The sequence below is a fragment of the Mastomys coucha genome, unplaced genomic scaffold (assembly GCF_008632895.1).
Source record: "Mastomys coucha isolate ucsf_1 unplaced genomic scaffold, UCSF_Mcou_1 pScaffold16, whole genome shotgun sequence".
Taxonomy (NCBI): domain Eukaryota; kingdom Metazoa; phylum Chordata; class Mammalia; order Rodentia; family Muridae; genus Mastomys; species Mastomys coucha.
This window is the reverse complement of record NW_022196898.1, coordinates 82,062,989-82,081,255: the sequence shown is the minus strand read 5'-3', so window position 1 is coordinate 82,081,255 and position 18,267 is coordinate 82,062,989. Positions and strand designations below refer to the sequence as shown.

Here is an 18,267-nt window from a genome sequence, read left to right as displayed (position 1 = left end):
ACTCTCTTCTATACCTATTATCCTTAGGTTTGGTCTTCTCAGTGTGTCCTGGATTTCCTGCATGTTTTTGGTTAGGAGCTTTTTGCTTTTTGCATTTTCTTTGACTGTTGTGTCAATGTTTTCTAAGGTTGTCTTCTGCCCCTGAGATTCTCTCTTCTATCTCTTGCATTCTGTTGGTGATGCTTGCATCTATGGCTCCTGATTTCTTTCCTAGGTTTTCTATCTCCAGGGTTGTCTCTCTTTCTGATTTCTTTATTGTTTCTATTTCCATTTTTAGATTCTGGATAGTTTTGCTCATTTCCTTCACCTGTCTGTGTTTTCCTGTAGTTCTTTAAGAGCTTTTTGTGTTTCCTCTTTAAGAGCTTCTAGCGGTTGACCTGTGTTCTCCTGTATATCTTTGAGGGTGCTCTTTATGTCTTTCTTAAGGTCCTGTATCATTATCATGATAAGTGATTTTATATCTGAATCTTGCATTTCTGGTGTAATGGTGTGTCCAGGACTTGCTATGGTGGGAGAATTGGGTTCTGATGATGGCAAGTGATATTGGTTTGTTTTGTTTATTTTCTTACGCTTGCCCGCCAGCATCTGGTTAACTCTAGTGCTACCTGCCCTTGCTAAATCTGACTGGAGCCTGTCCTTTCTGTGATCCTGGTTGTGTCAAAACTCCTCAGAATCAAGCTGACTCTGTGATTCTGTGATTCTGGGATCCTGGGATCCTGGGCTTGTTAAATCACCTGGGAGTGTGGCTTTCTCTGTGAGTTGTGGGACTGGCTGCAGAGCTTGTGCCCAAGGTCTGCTCAAAGCACTAACCCAGACAGACTGGAAGGAACCCGAGATACTGGGCTGGTGGAGTTCTTGTGTGCCTGGTCCCGCTGGACCCAATTACTCCCAGTGTTGGGACAGATGTTGGTTCCTGCTCACCTCCGATCCTGGGTGTGTCATTGTGCCTGAGAGTGGAGATTCTTCTGGGTGTTGTGGGACTGGCTGTGGAGCTTGCGTCCAAGGTCTGCTCTGGACCCCAGCCCAGACAGACCAGAAGGAACTCTAGTCACTGGGTTGGTGGAGTTCCTGTGTGCCTGATTCTGCTGGTCCCAGTTACTCCCAGTGTTGGGACAGATGTTGGTTTCTGCTTATCTCTGATCCTGGGTGTTGTGGGACTGGCTGCAGAACTTCACAAGGCAACTATTATAAAGCAGATATTTAATTGAGGCCGGCTTTCAGAGGTTCAGTCCATTATGATCATAGAGGAAAGCATGGTAGCATGCAGGCAGACACATGGTATTGGAGGAACTGACAGTTCTACATCTTCATTCAAAGGAAGCCAGGAGCAGACTGTCTTCCAGGCAGCTAGGGGAAGAGTCTCAAAGCCCCGTGGCTTGGCTCTTATTTGGTCATTATTCTTTATGGCAGATAGGCATCAAAATACTGTAAAAGGTTAGAAGCTCAATCTATATTTTGACTCATATATCTTTGAATATGACAAATGTCTGTAACAAACATAGTGCAGAAAATATTCCAGTATGGTCCTTCAGGTTATATGGCCTTCAGTCAAGAGCTTCATTATTGTCCAGGTGTCTGGAAACTAAGAGAATGAGAAACACCATATTTTATCACCCACTAAAACAGCAGGAAAGTTGAAAATTGGAATGGGCAGTTGAACAGTGTATGGATAGTTGAACCCTGTGAATGGGCAACTATCAGTAGGCACTGAGAGATGGCAAGGATGACTTGCACAATTGAATCAGACTGTGTTGATTCATGTAGCAAAATGATTGGATATGTTGCTGAAGCACTGAGGGGAGTGTAGGGATAAGGGAGTGAGGGATGCTAGACACACACACACATTTCTTCTCTGTGTCTAGTACTTTCTCCTCCCAAAATACTTACTCTGTTTCTAAACCTTTCTCCTCATTCTACAGTGTGGGACTTGAGTTTCATATTCAAGTTCCAGAGGGAAAAATGATTGCTAAATGTAACCCATGACAATATATCTAAAGAAAATATCAAGTGAAAAGCAAAGTAGGTTTTCTTCCTATTCTTGCATTGCAGAAAATTCAGTGTTGGACTTTGCTTTGTCTGAGGGAGCATTCAACCACAAAGGTCATTCTCCCTCAAAAATAAGTCTGAATGTTAGAGGTGATAGGCAAGGAAAGTACAATATACTGAGATTAGCATACATGAACTAGAACAACTCATAACAATCTTTATTGAAGATATCATTGAAGAAAAATTATTACCGGTCTGCACATGGTCCTGTAATCAATTACAGAAATTAACCCAGTTGTACTTATTATTCTGTATGCATTGTAAGATTCCTTACAAACGTCTATACCATATATGCTTTGCAATGGATTTTAAGAGTTAATTATATGCATACATATATATGCCACATTTTCTAGCTTCATATAGACATACACTGTTATTCTGTTCAGTAGGTACAGGAAATTTACAGTGTTGTGTTATAATGTAGTTATTAATAACTATTATCCTAACGGTGGATGATAATATTATCCACTTAATGTTTTTTAACTTACTATTTTTATTTGTATATTTTGCTCCTCACACCCTTGGCAATGATCAATTAAACATAGAATAGGAACTTTGAATATCTAACAAACATGGAAAAGCTTTTCATTAACAGTCAAAAATTTCTATCAAACTACTTACATTCAAAACAAACTTTATAAATAGAAAGAAGAGACAAAGGAGAAGAGAAAAGCCATTTGGTTAGTGAGGTCCCCTCTGGTGGTGCTGCAGGCACTGATTCAGGGCCTTGTGTATGCTAAGTACACGTTCTACTACGGAGAACCGATTTTGCTCTTAGAGTCTCATAATGTCTATCTCAACATCACCTTCATGAATGATAAATATGGTGCAAGTTTAAAACATTTCTGAGGGCAGAAAATGTGTTTCTTTTGTTAGCCTCTTCAGCCTAGGGTAGGAAGCATATACGGTGACAATATGAATATAAGTGAATTAAACAAATATTGAGTTGATGTCACAAGTTATTATTTCAAAAGGAGACCCATGAACAACATTCCCTGATTTATCATTTAAAAGTGTGTTTGTTAAGAGGTGGCTACCTAATCTTGAGGCTAGTTCTTCCACATATAATATGTATCCTTTCTTCTGAACACTTCACTTCTTTTAATGAGTGGCTAGGCAGGTCCAAAACAACTACTTTCACATCACACATTTAAGTTCTGATATTTTACTTTAAAATGTAGGAGAAAATGCAGGCATGACCTGGCAGCCCTCCTACCTGGTACACTGTGCTTCTAAGTAAGAAGCATGGTGCACCATGATCTTAAGTATTCCCATAGTCAGAACACTGAATTCTGAAGTAGCTTCATGGGTAGACAGTAGCTACCTGCTGAGGAGTCGGCACTCTCCACATCTCCCTTACGCCCTCCCACATAGAGCCCTGGTAGTATGGGCAGTTGCTGTGTAATCCAAGATAATGTGATAACCAATCAGAGCCAGTCAGTTTTTACTATATAAGTAGTTGTTCACATACAATAAAGAAGGAGTAATGCCCCGAAAGTACCTCCAGAATAGTTCATCTCCATGCCCTTTATGAGCCAGCAGTACTGTGATCTTACTGAGGCCTGGTAACAATGACCTTAAAACACAACAATAAAAGAAAACAAAAATAAATAAATAGAAAACTAAAAGAAAAGAGATTTAAATGTATTTTTATGCATGTTTATATCATAATATAAATAAATACTCCTCAATATTTTCAGGAACAGGGTATATAAGAATATTTCATTAATTTGAGTACGTTTTTGGTTCCTACAATATCTTTTTAAGCATTTTAACTATGAAACTGTGACTATTAGCATTTTGGAGAAAGTAATGTACTCTAAAATAGCTCTTCTGAGTGGACCCATCTGTCAATTGGGAAGAAGAGCAGTAGCTACAAATGTCACAAGGTAGGGTCTATGACATCAGAAAGCGTGTCCTTTCTTGCTTAAGTCATAAACAACTGGTCATCCTACTTTGAATAGTACTTCTCTTAAATGTGTTTGGGCACACTGGCTATTATTGTAACTTGCATTTGCCAGGACTTGAATATCACTTCTTGCAAGAGCATTTACTCATTCATTTTTCAGAGGTGCTCACAGAAAAACAATGTATTAAGAACTAGACCATAACTAGGAATCAAACAGAAGATGGGCATGTACTTAGACCTGTGGATGTCCTCTGTGCCTACAGAGATATGGGCTAAACATAAATATGCACAGCTGTTATCCTTTGATTTAATCATATGCTTTATAGTTTCAAGTTAATTGACTGGGATGTAATTATGGATATAATGGTAGCTGGCTTCTGGGGAGAATCTGAGTTAAAATGCATGTGAATTTCTATTGTTTAAGAAATAAGAAATTCAACTCAGGACTCTCAAACCATTGTTTTCTCACTGCCCTGAGGATACCATAGAGAGTTTCTCTGAAATCTCAGAGGGCAAAAACTTATGAGAAAAAAACTGAGGTTCTGTTTTGACCTTTGAGGAAAGCAAAGAATAACAATAAGAAATTAGCCCAAGTATTTGAACATGAAAATGCATCTAAAGAAATGTTCAAGATCCTTAATCATCAGGGAAATGCAAATCAAAACCACCTGAGATTCCACCTCACACCAGTCAGAATGGCCAAGATCAAAAACTCAGGTGATAGCAGATGCTGGTAAGGATGTGGAGAAAGAGGGATGGGATTGCAAGCTGGTACAAGCCTTCTGGAAATCAGTGTGGTGGTTCCTCAGAAAACTGGACAGTACTTCCTGAGGATCCAACTATACCACTCCTGGGCATATACCCAGAAGGTGCTCCAACATATAACAAGGACACATGCTCCCTATGTTCATAGCAGTCTTATTTATAATAGCCAAAAGCTGGAAAGAATCCAGATGTCCCTCAACAGAGGAAAGGATACAGAAAATGTGGTACATTTACACAATGGTGTACTACACAGCTATTAAAACAATAAATTTATAAAATTCTTAGGCAAATGGATAGAACTAGAAAATATCATCCTGAGTGAGGTAACCCAATCACAAAAGAACACACATGGTATGTACGCACTGATAAGTGGATATTAGCCCAGAAGTTTGGAATACCCAAGATATAATTCACAGACCACATGAAGCTCAAGAAGAAGGAAGACCACAGTGCAGATACTTTGATCCTTCTTAGAAGGGGGATCAAAATACCCAAGGGAGGAGATGTACAGACAAAGTTTGGAGCAGAAACTGAAGGAAAGGCCATCCAGTGACTGTCCCACCTGGGGATCTGTCCCATATACAGTTTCCAAACCCAGATACTATTGTGGATGCCAGAAAGTGATACAAGGAACAAGCTGATATAGCTGTCTCCTGAGAGGCTCTGCCAGTGCCTGACAAAAGTGGATGCTCACAGACATCCATTGTACTGAACACAGTGTCCCCAATGGAGGAACTAGAGAAAGGACCCAAGGAGCTGAAGAGGTTTGCAGCCCCATAGGAGGAACAACAATATGAACCAACCAGTACCCCCAGAGTTCCCAGAGACTAAACCAACAACCAAAGAGTACACATGGAGCTACCTATGGCTCCAGCTGCATATGTAGCAGAGGATGGCCTTGTGGGACATCAATGAATGGAGAGGCCCTTGGTCTTGTGAAGGTTCATATTTCCAGTGTAGGGGAAGCAGGAGTGGATGGGTTAGTGTGTAGGCCCTCTTTGAGCCCCCTAATGAGTGAGAGCTGGAAGATTGTGGGTCCACCACATCCCTGCTAGTCCACAATCAGTCTACACCAATTCACCAAATGCTGATACAACTTTCAAATGTATGACTCGACAGGATAGTCAAAATGTTCTTATACTTGTGTTCTTATAGTTCCAAAGCATGCTGTATCTCATCTGGTGCAGATGGTTCTGGCTGTATCATCTCTTTGGGTTGTATGTTGTCTTGCCTTAGGAAATTTTGCATGTAAAGGAATTTTGGTCATTTTAGCTTCCTGGGTGCATAGTTTCCTTCATCATTCTGATATAGCTCACTGTTCTTCATCATTATTAGATGTATTCAAATAGCAAGCAGACAGCAATTCAATCCTAGAAATTCTAATTTATGATGCAAGGAATTAAACTTTTAGATTTTGTCATATTACTTTGTTAAATTTTTATAGTTTAATCTTATTAATTACACATTTAGCTAATAGACAATATAATCAGATATGTTCAGATAATAGGCTTTTTGTTACTAAATAAATTTTAGAAAGTGAGTTAATTTTTTGAACATTTCACAGAAAGAATAATTATAATAATTCATATCCAGAAAGTATATTTTGTAAAGTGAGTCATTTGTTTTGAATAAAATAGTCTGGCAGGATATTTGTATCTTATTTAAATATATTCAAAAAAGTATTATTGTAAAGTATGCAGTATGGAAATAGAAAAATCAATTTAAAAACATTCTTTCAGTAAAGGACCTTTATAGTTTCCCTGTTTCTTTTATTAACTTAGAATTTTGTGACTATTTAAGATTTTATTTCTTTAAATAGAGGAAAATCGTGTGCTTGCTGTCATAGGAAATGTTTTTTTATATTAATGCACTCCATTTCACCTATTTTATCTGTTAGTTTTGTCAATACTATCAACTATTTCTTCTCTTCTTAAATATTAACTGTAACAATGACAAAAGCAGAGCATGGATGGTCCTAAATGGGAAGCAGAGAACAAATAGGAATCAATTTATCTTTTTCTGATGTGTATAGGGATAAAGAATATGCATGTATATATTAAACATGTATATGAAATATTTGTTAACTAATTGTGGGATTTTTATCTTTTTTATTTCTGAGACTTTAATATAATGACATTTATTCATATTCTTCTCCAAATCTTTCAATATAGTACTTCTTGTTGTCTTTCAAATTCATAGCATCTTTTATTGTTTGACATGCATATATGCATACACATATATATTTCTAAATACCACCAGCTCAATCTGCATAATACTACTTGTATTGATGTTTTCAGAGCCTACCATTTGGTTTATATAACCAATTGCTGTGATTTTCCTTAGAGAAGACTATTTCTCTCACTCTCAGTAGTTACCAGACAGAAATCATGCCTGGTGCTAGAAGCCCAGCTAATTATTCTGCTCCAGGGAAGATATATAGCAGGAGAACCTATTTTACTAACCGAGTACCATTCTATCAACCATCTGAACATTTGTTTTAATACTCACAAGTGAGCGCAGTTTTTACCTTTCATTAATGAAACTTTTCTTTGCAATAGAGGGAAACCACTACAGAAAACCACAGTCAATCAAAATATGCAGAGTTCTGGAACCCAGTCTCAACTGATCCTTCTGCAAAATAATCCTTCACTCAGGCCTCAGAGAACACTAAGGAAGAGGGGACAGAAAGACTGGAAGAGCCAGAAGAATAGGCAATTTTCTCTGAGACTCTGTATGAAATTAAGCTTGAAAGTCTCATCAACAAGATTGCCCAGCCATGAGTTAAACAAGAATGACAATAGACATGCCAAAGTAAATGGGATAAAGCCCATGAGCTTTCAACCTACACAAAGTATATATTTACAGTGCCAAGTTGCCTTTTGTTTTTAGCAATGGTTTCCTTTTTGCCTGTGTCTTGAAGCTTATATTGATTTATGAAAAATATTTTAGAATCACTAATACCACTTGGTGATTGGTCTCTTGAATACCTTCGTTTCCTATTTTGAAGAGTAGCTCTTCTGTTTAACTCTTCTCTTAAAGAAGGATCCAACAAGGTTGACTAGAAGTTTCTTATGCTCCCTCTGCATGATGGCCATGGACTCACCCTTTGAGCTGTGAGCCCTGATAAAGTCATGCTTCTATAAGTTGCCCTGGTCAGGGTATCTCTTCACATCAACTGAAAAGAAACCAAGACCGAATTGAATAAATAAATGAGTAGATAATCAAACACTAACAAAATAAATAGAAGTGGACAGACAAAAATGGCAAATACTCCCAAGTTCATAGATTAGAAGAATTAATATTATTAAAATGTCAATATCTAAAAAGAATTGACAGAGTGAATGCAATTCTCATCAAAACCAATGGAACTATTTTAGATATAGAAAAATAATTGTAATTAATTTGGGGCTATAAAAAAACCACATAAAATACAAGTATCATACCAACTCAGAATGAAAAATAGGTAAATAAACAAACTGCAACTACAACAACAAATCAAAACACCTAAAGCTGGGATCACAATTCCTGATTTGAAAACATACTGAAAAACTACAGGAGCCATGCCCACATGACACTGGCATAAAAAAAAAAAATTGGTCTGAGGGCCTGAAGACCAATGGAAGAGTAGGGAACTTAGAATAAAACTAGATGACTACTTCAACTAAACAAAGTAATAAAATAATGAACCAGGACTTAAAGCTATTACACTATAGGAGAAAATGGAGTAGGACTCTTTGCTTCAAGTCATTGGCATAAGCAATGGTTTCTTTATTTTCTTTTGGAAAATGTTATAAAACAAATACAATAAAATAAGTGAATAAGATTTTATTAGATTAAGAAGCTTTTTCCAGCAAAGGAAAATTCCAAGAGACAATGTGTAGAATAAGAAAACACAAAGTATTTATCTAAAAAGGGAATAATATTCAGAGAACACAAAGAATTTAATAACATACCTACAAGTAACCAGAATGACAAGGAATAACTGATTCTAATAGGCATTTCTCTAAAGTAGATATATGACTGGCCAGTGTACATGCAGAAAGATTCTAAACTATTGGCAATTAATGAAAAAGTATAATTACAATGAAGTATCATCTTGCCTGAGTTAAAATGGCTTTTACCAAAAAGACAGCAAAATAATGCATGCCACTAAGCATATGGAGATAAGAAACTCTTCTAGATTATTTGTGGAAATATGAATTCATTCAGCCATATGGAAACAGTATGGCATTTCCTCAGAATCTTAAGTAGAACTGTGATTTTATCTAACAATGTCTTGACTGAATATATACACTGAAAATAATGCTACTATATATCAAAATGTCAGTTCTCTTGCAGAGCTGTTCACCAGATAAGATCTGAAATCCAGCAAGGTGTTTATCTATTAGTAAGTAGAGCAGAAAAATGTGGCATATTTATCAAGTAGGGAATTATTCAACCACAAGAAAAAATTTTAGAAAAATTTTAATTCAGCAGCATGGCAAAGGATCACATCCAAAGACTTAGGTCCATGTGATCTGTCTGGAATGCAGACAAGCCACAAACCTTTAAACACTCTGGTTGCATTACAGACATGCTCTTTTCTTTTTCATTATTAGATATTTTCTTTATTTACATTTCAAAAGTTATCCCCTTTCCTGATTTTCCACTCCAAAAAACCCCCTATCCCATTCCCCCCAACCTCCTGATTCTATGAGGGTGTTCCCTCACCCACACACTCCTGCTTTCCTGTCCTGGCATTCCCCTACACTGGGGCAGCCAGCGTTCATAGGACCAATGTTCTCTCCTCCCATTGATGTTCAACAAGTCAATCCTCTGCTACGTATGCATCTGGAGCCATGGATTCCTCCATGTGTACTCTTTGGCTAGTTGTTTAGTCCCTGGGAGCTCTGTGGGAAAAGGTTGGTTCATATTGTTCCTCCTATGGGGCTGCCAACCCCTACAGCTCTTTGGGCCCTTTCTCTAGCTCTTCCCTGTGCTCAGTTCAATGGTTGGCTGAGAGTATCCACCTCTCTATTTGTCAGGCACTTGTAGAGCCTCTCAGGAGACAGCTATATCAGCCTCCTCTTAGCAAGCACTTCTTGGCATCCACAGCAGTGTTTGGGTTTGGTGACTGTATATGGGATGGATTCCCAGGTGGGACAGTCTCTGGATGGCCTTTCCTTCAGTCTCTGATTCACACTTTGTCTCTGTATCTTAGCACACACCTTCAAGGTAAAATTAATATATAGAAGGAGGAAGCTGTAGTTGAAATTGACGTCTAATTGAGAGGCAGACAAAGTAATGAGTCAAAGAAAGATTTCAGAGAATGAGTCAGAGATAGGATATGCCCAACTCTCATGAGAACAACATAGGAAAGGGAAGCAATTAAGAGCAGTGCAGGAAGAGAGAGTCAGTCAGTTGGGAGTCAGTGCAGTGGGTGCAGTCAGTGCAGAGGAGTTGAGTTCATTTGTGAATTCATGCAGTTCAGTTCAGTTCAGAGTTAGTTGAAGCTAGAGAATAAAAAAGGAGTCAGAAGGTTAGGACAGCTGCCAAAGTTAATTGAGGTCAAGCACAGGAATCCAATCAGAAGCTGAGAGAACTAGATTGAATCTGTCAGCTTGGAGTGGAGTTTGAGCCACAACAAAGTTCAACCATCCAGTCAGAGTTCAGAAAGGACTAGAAAGGGTGAGCTTATTCAGCAGTAAACATCTGAAATGACAATTACATTTGGTGAATGAAAGTTACTTTTACAAAGAATGGATTTTGTTCACTGTGACAATATTGATGAAACAGGAAAACATGTTAAGAAAAATCAGTGAGATACAGGAAGACGAATCCTGCACTGTCTTATACCACATAATTCACAACTACAGATACAACTGATACATTTATAAATATCTTTTACAAATATGAAGTTTTCCACCACAAAGAAATGATAAATATTTGAGACTATGGAATCACAGACTATCTTATCATTGAACATTGTGTGCATGTATTGAATTGAACATGTTACATATCACTTGAAAAACCTAAAGTCAGGAGGATATAGGAAGAGTTGGGCAAGGAAAAAATATAATCCAAATATATTGTGTTAAGAAAATAAACTTTCATTAATAAAGATCATTGGACACACACACAAACAAACTAGCCTTAGAACCTGAATTATGTAGTTAACAATATTTCTTTCCTCATTGAGTGACTATGAGGAATAATTGATGTAAATACTTAACGTGATATTAGCATAATTAAAATGCTCTTATGGAGACTTCATATGTAGAAGACCTGAACAAAATCATCAGCAACAAAGAAAACAAATATAGTTCTTAATAACCTGCCTAAATAGTTGTATTATCATAGGCATAAATTCTTATTATCCTACTGTAAACTAAGTGGGTAACTACAATTAATACTACTTAGAAACATTTTTGGAGTGTTTTGTGAGATGTTTTTAATCATACCTTCAAGATTATCACCTCATTCTCATTTATTATAAATCTTGAAAATACAATTGCTTTATTTCTCCCATGGTGAGAGCGGGATTTGAAAGGCAACATAATAGGCTGCTCCTTTGTGATTAGGGATGAGCTACTATTAATTGTGGCCCCTTGCTATCTTTTTCTTTGCCAGAAATGTGGTTTTAATATCTAATGACACAATTGGAAAAACAAATTCAAATGGGTGTTTCATTAAGTGATGGATTGTCTTATCATTCATTTGTCCTAAAGATATTTTTCCGTGTTTAAACATGCGTGTCTTTCTTTATAAGTGCCCAAAGAAACTGACCAACCATAAGTAAGTTAGAGTAAAAGACAATTACAGTGACAAAGCACTTTACTAGAAAAATATTTGAGTTAAAGGACAGCAGTACCTAGAACCAACTACACCAGTGTGAATGAAAATGGCCTGATAGACACATAGGGAGTGACCCTACTAGGAGATGTGTTCTTGTTAAAGGAAATGTGTTGCTGAGGAGTGGGTTTTGAGGTCTGGATGCTCAGGCCAGGCCCATATTGTATCTTCCTACTGCCTGCCCTCTGGATGTGGAACTGTGAGCTACCTCTCTAGTGCAATGTCTGCCTCTGTGCTGCCATCTCTCCTGCCATGATGACAATGGACTAAACTTCTGAACTATAAGCCATTCCAATTAAATGCTTTCCTTTATAAGAATTGGTGTGGTCATGGTATCTCTTCACAGCAATAGAAACACTAATACATATGCTCACTCTTGCTCTCCCTGTTTGTGAGTGAAGCTCCAGGAAGCTCCAGGTACATGACTAGTCTGTTAACATGTGCTATGAGACTTTTCTGTCACTGAGTATCATCAGTTTCTGTGCTGTTCTGGTCTCACACTATTGCTGTTTTCCATCCTCCTTGGACATTGTCTTTACATTAGTCCATGCTTCCACATGCCAATACCAGTGGCCAAGATTAAACATGTTCGTGGTGCCTGATTTAGTCTCCCAAAATGTAATCGCATTTGTCTTTAAATGTTTGCAACAAGACCGTAGGTAGTGTTCCCATATATTTTTGAATAATGTGTAATCATTTATGTGAAGCAAAGGTGATATCTTCATAACCAGTCTACTTTGCTTATGATTGATTTTTGTTAGTAAAATAGGTTGATAGTAACAACCAAAAAACAAAAACAAAAACAAAAGCAAAAAACTCTGAACCTGGATAGTTACAAACATTTATGTTACTGACATTTTCTTATGAAAACAAAGTAACTTGTGTATATTAGCCTTAGTTGTATACACATGTATATATGTGTGTGTATAAATAAATGTGTATATATATACTCATGTATTAATATCATATGTATGTGAGTACTATAATATATATATAATTTGTGTGAATACATATGTTTGTGAATGTGTATAGACGTCAGACATCAGTGTGCAGTGTCTTTCACAAGTGTCTTTTCACTTCTCCACCTCTGTTTCGGATCTAAACTTTCTCCCTGAACCTGGAGCTTGTTGATTGACTAGAATAATTGGCCATCATTTCTCAGGGAGCCTCATGTCTCTTTCATCCCAGTGTTGGGATTACAGATGCATACCATATGCCTGATAGTTCATGTGTAAGGTTGCATTCAAACTAAGGTCCTCATGCTTATGTACCAATGACATTGCCAACTGAATCATCTCTCTAGCTCAAAATTATACTACTTAATATAAAATAAGCATTAATTAATTTTAAACCCGTGAATCTTACATAAGACTCTTAAATTTTCCAGTGTAAACAAAATAACCTACAATGATTAATCATTGATTAAATAATTGATGATGAGAAAACTAGATTTAATTTTTCAAACTAGAAAAAATTAAAATAAAAAGCCACAATACTAGCAAATGACACTCATAGCAAACTGGAATTAGCTCCCACGAAGACATTGAAATACTACAATTTATTTTTTTAATCAATTTTTTTATTTAAATTATGTGATTGTGTCATGGATAGGGTTAGTTGTTCTATGGATTAACTTATATCTCGTTATTCAGGATTTGTAAAGTACTTCTAGTATCATTTTTTATTAGATATTTTCTTTATTTACAAGTCATATGGTATCTCCTTTCCAGGTTTCCCCTCTGAAAAAAAAAAAAAAAAAGAAAGAATACAAACCCCTGTTCCCTCCCCACTACCCCTGCTCACTAATCCACCCTCTCCCACTTTCTGGCCCTGGTATTTCCCTACACTGGGGCATAGAACCTTCACTGGACCAAGGGCCTCACTTCCCATTGATGACTGACTTGGTCATTCTCTGCTATACATATGCTGCTGGAGCCATTAGTCTTACCATGTGTATTCTTTGGTTGGTGTTTTAGTCCCTGGGAGCTCTGAGGGTACTAGTTAGTTCATATTGTTGTCCATCCTAAGAGGCTGCCAACCCTTCAGCTCCTTGGTAGGATTTTTATAACTATTCTTTCTTGTTAACGGGACTTCCTAGTAGATTTAGTAGGAAGATAGTATAGGAAACTATTAAAGGACTAATTTTAGTACAAAAAAATGTATCTACCTCATTTAATAAGTTACTTCCTGTCCATATTTTCAGTTTTACATAATAATGAAAGGAAAGAGACTCAGATATAATTTCTTTTTATGACTCTAAACCATGTTTACCTGTTTTGAATAAATAGTATCCATTTAGGATCACAGTTTTTGTCTAATTCTTATACATTTGTTTCATAGGCCATCCTTACTTCAGAGCTTAAGCAAAGCCATTGTCAAATTTGAAAGATGTAGAATCTTATTTATCTTAAGTTTAATAAAGTTCATTAGACTGTCTTAGTGCTGATAAATATTTATATGTTTGACTTAGTGAAGTGAGTTCACTCATTCATTGCAATATATTCACTCAACTTCTGTCTGTGCTGGACTCCTCTGGAAATTAAAGATGCACACATGGTAATAGCAGACATGACATGGTTCCTGCTTCTGTGGAAGTTTACAGTACTGAGAAAACACTAGCATATGTGAAAAGAAATAGAGGATGGTCAAAGATATCAGAGAATAAGGAGGTGCAGGGAAGAGTAGTTGGGAGACACAGCAAGCCTTTTCCAGGTAGGATTGTGGTTGTTTAAATAGGAAAGGCCCCCACAGACTCATGCACTTGAACACTTGGTCTACAGGGACTGGCACTATTAGGTGGTGTGGCCTTGTTGGAGTAGGTGTGGCTTTGTTGGAGGAAGTGCATCACTAGGGGGAGGGTCTTGACGTCTCATACATGCTCAAGCTATGCCCAGTGTGGCTTACTGTCTCCTGCTGACTGTGAGTCAAGCTATAGAACTCTCAGCTCCTTTTCTAGCACTATGTCTGCCTGCATGACACTCTGCTTCTCATCACGATGATAATGTACCAAACCTCTGACACTGTAAGACAGCCCTAATTAAATGTTTTTCTTATAAGAGTTGCCATGGTCATGGTGTCTTTTCACACCAATAGAAACCCTAGGACAAGGATCATCAGAATTTGCCTCCTAGAATGTGTGTTGCTTGTATGAATGTCTAATATCTAATACAATAAATCACCATAGATTTATGTCTTAAAACCTAAAAATATATGTTTTTACACTTCACATTTCACTGTTTTCACATTTCACATTCCTTGGCTCATAGTTGTCTCTACCCCCTCCCCACCCTCTCATGCCCCCATCCAAAACTATTGAGAATAAGTTGAGTTCTTACATTGAACTACCCTACCCTCTTTTTTGTAGGCAGATCTTCCCATGTGGGCTGGCTAGTGTTATGTCAACTTGACACAAGTTAAAATCATCTGAAAGAAGGGAAGCCCAAATGAAAAAAAGAAAGTGCTTCCATAGGATTGGGCTGTAGGCAAGTCTGTAGAGCATTTTCTTAATTAGCAGCTGATGGGGGAAGGGCCCAACTCATTGTGGGTGAGGATGCTCCTAGGCAGGTAGTCTAGGGTCCTACAATAAAGATGAGCAAGCTACGAGTAGCAAGCCAATAAGCAGCAGTCCTCCATGGTCTCTAAACCATGGGGTAGCTTTTGCCTCCAGGTTCCTAACCTGTTTGAGTTCCTGCCCTGATTTCCTTCAAGGATAGACTATGGTCTGTAAGTATAAGCCAAATAAACTTTTTCCTCCAAAACTTGCTCTTGGTCATGGGGTTTCATCACAACAATAGTAGCCATAACTAAGCTTCCATTTTCAGGATAATTATTCAGGATAATCTTCCTGGTTACCCTGCGCTCATATAGTATTAAGGGGTATCTCCAGTGTCAGAACACATTGCCAAGCCAATGTCGATTTTACTGTGAAGGTAATGTTTATGGCTTCTTGGGGTGAGATGTAGATGTTCTAGAAACCATTGTCTTGAATTACAAACCTCTTAAGCCCAAACTCAATGATGAATAAAACAAAATCTATGAAGAGATGGGGAATGGCTCTGTGCAGGTTCTGTTCAAAAGCATAATAAGACTTAAAGTGATGTCAGTGTGGCTATCTGGTGGTAAAGTTACAGATAGCAAAACAATGCAATTTCAATACTTTAATTTACCAAACAACTGGTGCATGAGTGCATAGTGAGACCAGGTCTGGAACTCAGCTGTGTCACATTTCCAATGCTAATTTCACCCTTTTCATATGTTTTTGAAATATTTCTTATACTCCTAGAAACCAAAACCTATCTTGGTTTAGGTTATCATAGGTTCTGACAGAACAGTTCAAGCATCAGCCATTTATTAAGGAAGTCAGAGTTATTCTGTGAGGTAGTAAGTAACATAAGAGGAAGGCTATGTCTTTTATAGCCATATATCCCAGTGAAATATTGAATACCATTTTTTTTTCTGGATGAAAGCTGGAAAGAGCCATGAGGTAAACAAAACCCCATAAGCATCAGCTACCAAGAGATGTAGTTTGCAGGATGCTTCTTGAGACCATTGATTCCTTAGTGCTTAAAGCATTCTGTGGATGCAGCAGAGGCCAACAGTACAGCTCCTGCAAGCTCTAAAGAAGGGACTTTCAAGCACAGGCACATGGATGTCTGTGGGATGAGCTAAAGAGCTATAAAACAAGCCAGCGTTCTGCATAAGGCCATCAACAGCTTCCTGACCTAGTTTACTTCTGCATCTTATTTATCTAAAAATAAGAAAAAGTTCAGTGCTAAAGTTGATGGTAGAATGTGACTCACATTCTCGGTACTATTTATTTGGTGCCAAAGACAAAGGACATGTAGCTTGGGGCAGGGTGTGCTCCAGCATACCAGCTTGAGGCCCAGACAATAGGATCAGGAATCCTCTTACAATGAAAGATATGAGACTCCTGTTCTGTGACAGTCTTGGAATATTCTAACACCTAAGAAAGTCTGATTACCTAGTGTAATAAATTTGCCAGCACAGCAAGCTTTATTACAATGAAATGCAGATAATCTGTGTGGTATATTGAACTTCAAAGGGAATTCGTGGTGCTTTCTGTAAGTTATTGTTGATTGCTTGATTTTATTTTTAAATAAATATGGCCTTAAGTTGTCTTATTTCTCGTAGGCTAAGATTAATTTACATCTATAAATAAAACTGTGAAACAACACTTTCTAAATAGCCTAACATTGATAACTCTAAACTGTTATCTATGGAATGTATCAAAGTGTGTTTACAGCTCTTTGTTTCTTTTTTCCAAACTTCTTTCTTGGTAATTTCTCTTTAAAGTCTTATTCTAAGTTGAATTCTATCTTTCTCTGTATAGCTATTGGAGCATTGCCTGAAGTAATTCTGAGGCATCCAATTTCTTACAAGCATGACTTTATGGCAGAATTCTGAAATAAAGTTCACTAAAGGAAGCAAAAATGTGTAAAAACATCTTTAATAGTAAGATCATAAGAGCCTCTCAGGTAAAGAGGATGCTTAAACCTACCAATTGCAATGATAGCAAGTTTGTCAGGGTATAAATGTATCAGAAGACATTGTTTCTAATTAGTGTTAATTTTTATGAAAGGTATAAAATATTGTCTGTACATCATTCACTAACATGGTGATCATTGTTAAAAAAGAGACTTACTTGAGTCGTTCCATCCATTACATTACATGAGGCTTTTTTTCTGTGACAGATGAAATTTTTGTGTGGTGAAAAGCAGCAGTCTGTTTTCACTTCCACTTTTCCTTTTTATAATGACTGTATAGTAATCTTTTAAGCAGTTTAGATCATGCCATAAAAATTTTAAATGACAAGAAGACAACTAAATGTAGTGAACCCAGTGAGCAGCTACCTCATGCTGTTGCCATTATGACTTCTCTGATGGCGTGTACCCTCTAACTGTGAGCCACAATAAATCCTCCTTTCTTGTGTTGCCTTTCCAAGGCATTGTGGCACTGCAATGAGAAAAGTAACTGAGATAGAAAATTATTAGGTCGGACACTGGCGTCTTTGCTAAGGGTCACATTGAAGTAACGCTGCTCCGGGACAGTCTTTAGGAGTCAGGATGGCTGAGGACATCAAGACTAAAATCAAGAACTACAAAACTGCCCCCTTTGACAGCCGCTTCCCAAACCAGAACCAAGTTAAGAACTGCTGGCAGAACTAACTACCTGGACTTCCACTGCTGTGAGAAGGCAATGACAGCCGGGGGGCAGGGGGTGATGTCTCCATGTGTCAGTGGTACCAGCATGTGTACAAGTCCCTATGCCCCAGGTCATGGGTCTTAGCCTGGGATGACCACATAGCAGAAGGCATATTTCCTGGGAAGATCTGACCTGGCTCCGCCCACCTCTCCTCTGTTCTTTGTCTTTCTCCCGGGACAGAAAAAGACCTCGGTATATGATGGTCCCTATCCTGGGACCCTGAATCATGATGCAACTACTAATAAAAACTCACTGGAAAAGTAAAAAAAAAAAAATGTTAAAGATAAGTAGGACATTCCTGGCATGATGAACCTGAGCACGTGGTTCTTGAGCCTTTGGAATTGGTTTATGGGAGGAATTTGCAAGTACGACACTTTGGGCTAATGAACTCCTAGCTTAGTAAGTAATTCTTACAAGAGTTTGGAACACCAGAATAATGAGATAAATACAGACAGTAGAGGCTTGGCTCATGAGATTCCAGATGCGGCAAGTAC

General features: G+C 37.7%; 1 long non-coding RNA gene and 1 pseudogene across 1 annotated transcript; one reads left to right on the top strand and one right to left on the bottom strand.

Annotated features, from left to right (window-relative positions):
- Window positions 1-1,564: 1,564 nt before the first annotated feature.
- LOC116093813 lies at window positions 1,565-17,386 on the bottom strand. Its single transcript, XR_004119846.1, has 4 exons — window positions 17,214-17,386; window positions 7,708-7,895; window positions 3,548-3,622; window positions 1,565-1,582 (listed from the first exon to the last, which is right to left on the bottom strand). It is a non-coding gene; the product is annotated as an uncharacterized LOC116093813 (long non-coding RNA).
- A 132-nt stretch (window positions 17,387-17,518) lies between these two features.
- On the top strand, window positions 17,519-18,035 carry LOC116093812 (annotated as a pseudogene).
- Window positions 18,036-18,267: the final 232 nt, after the last annotated feature.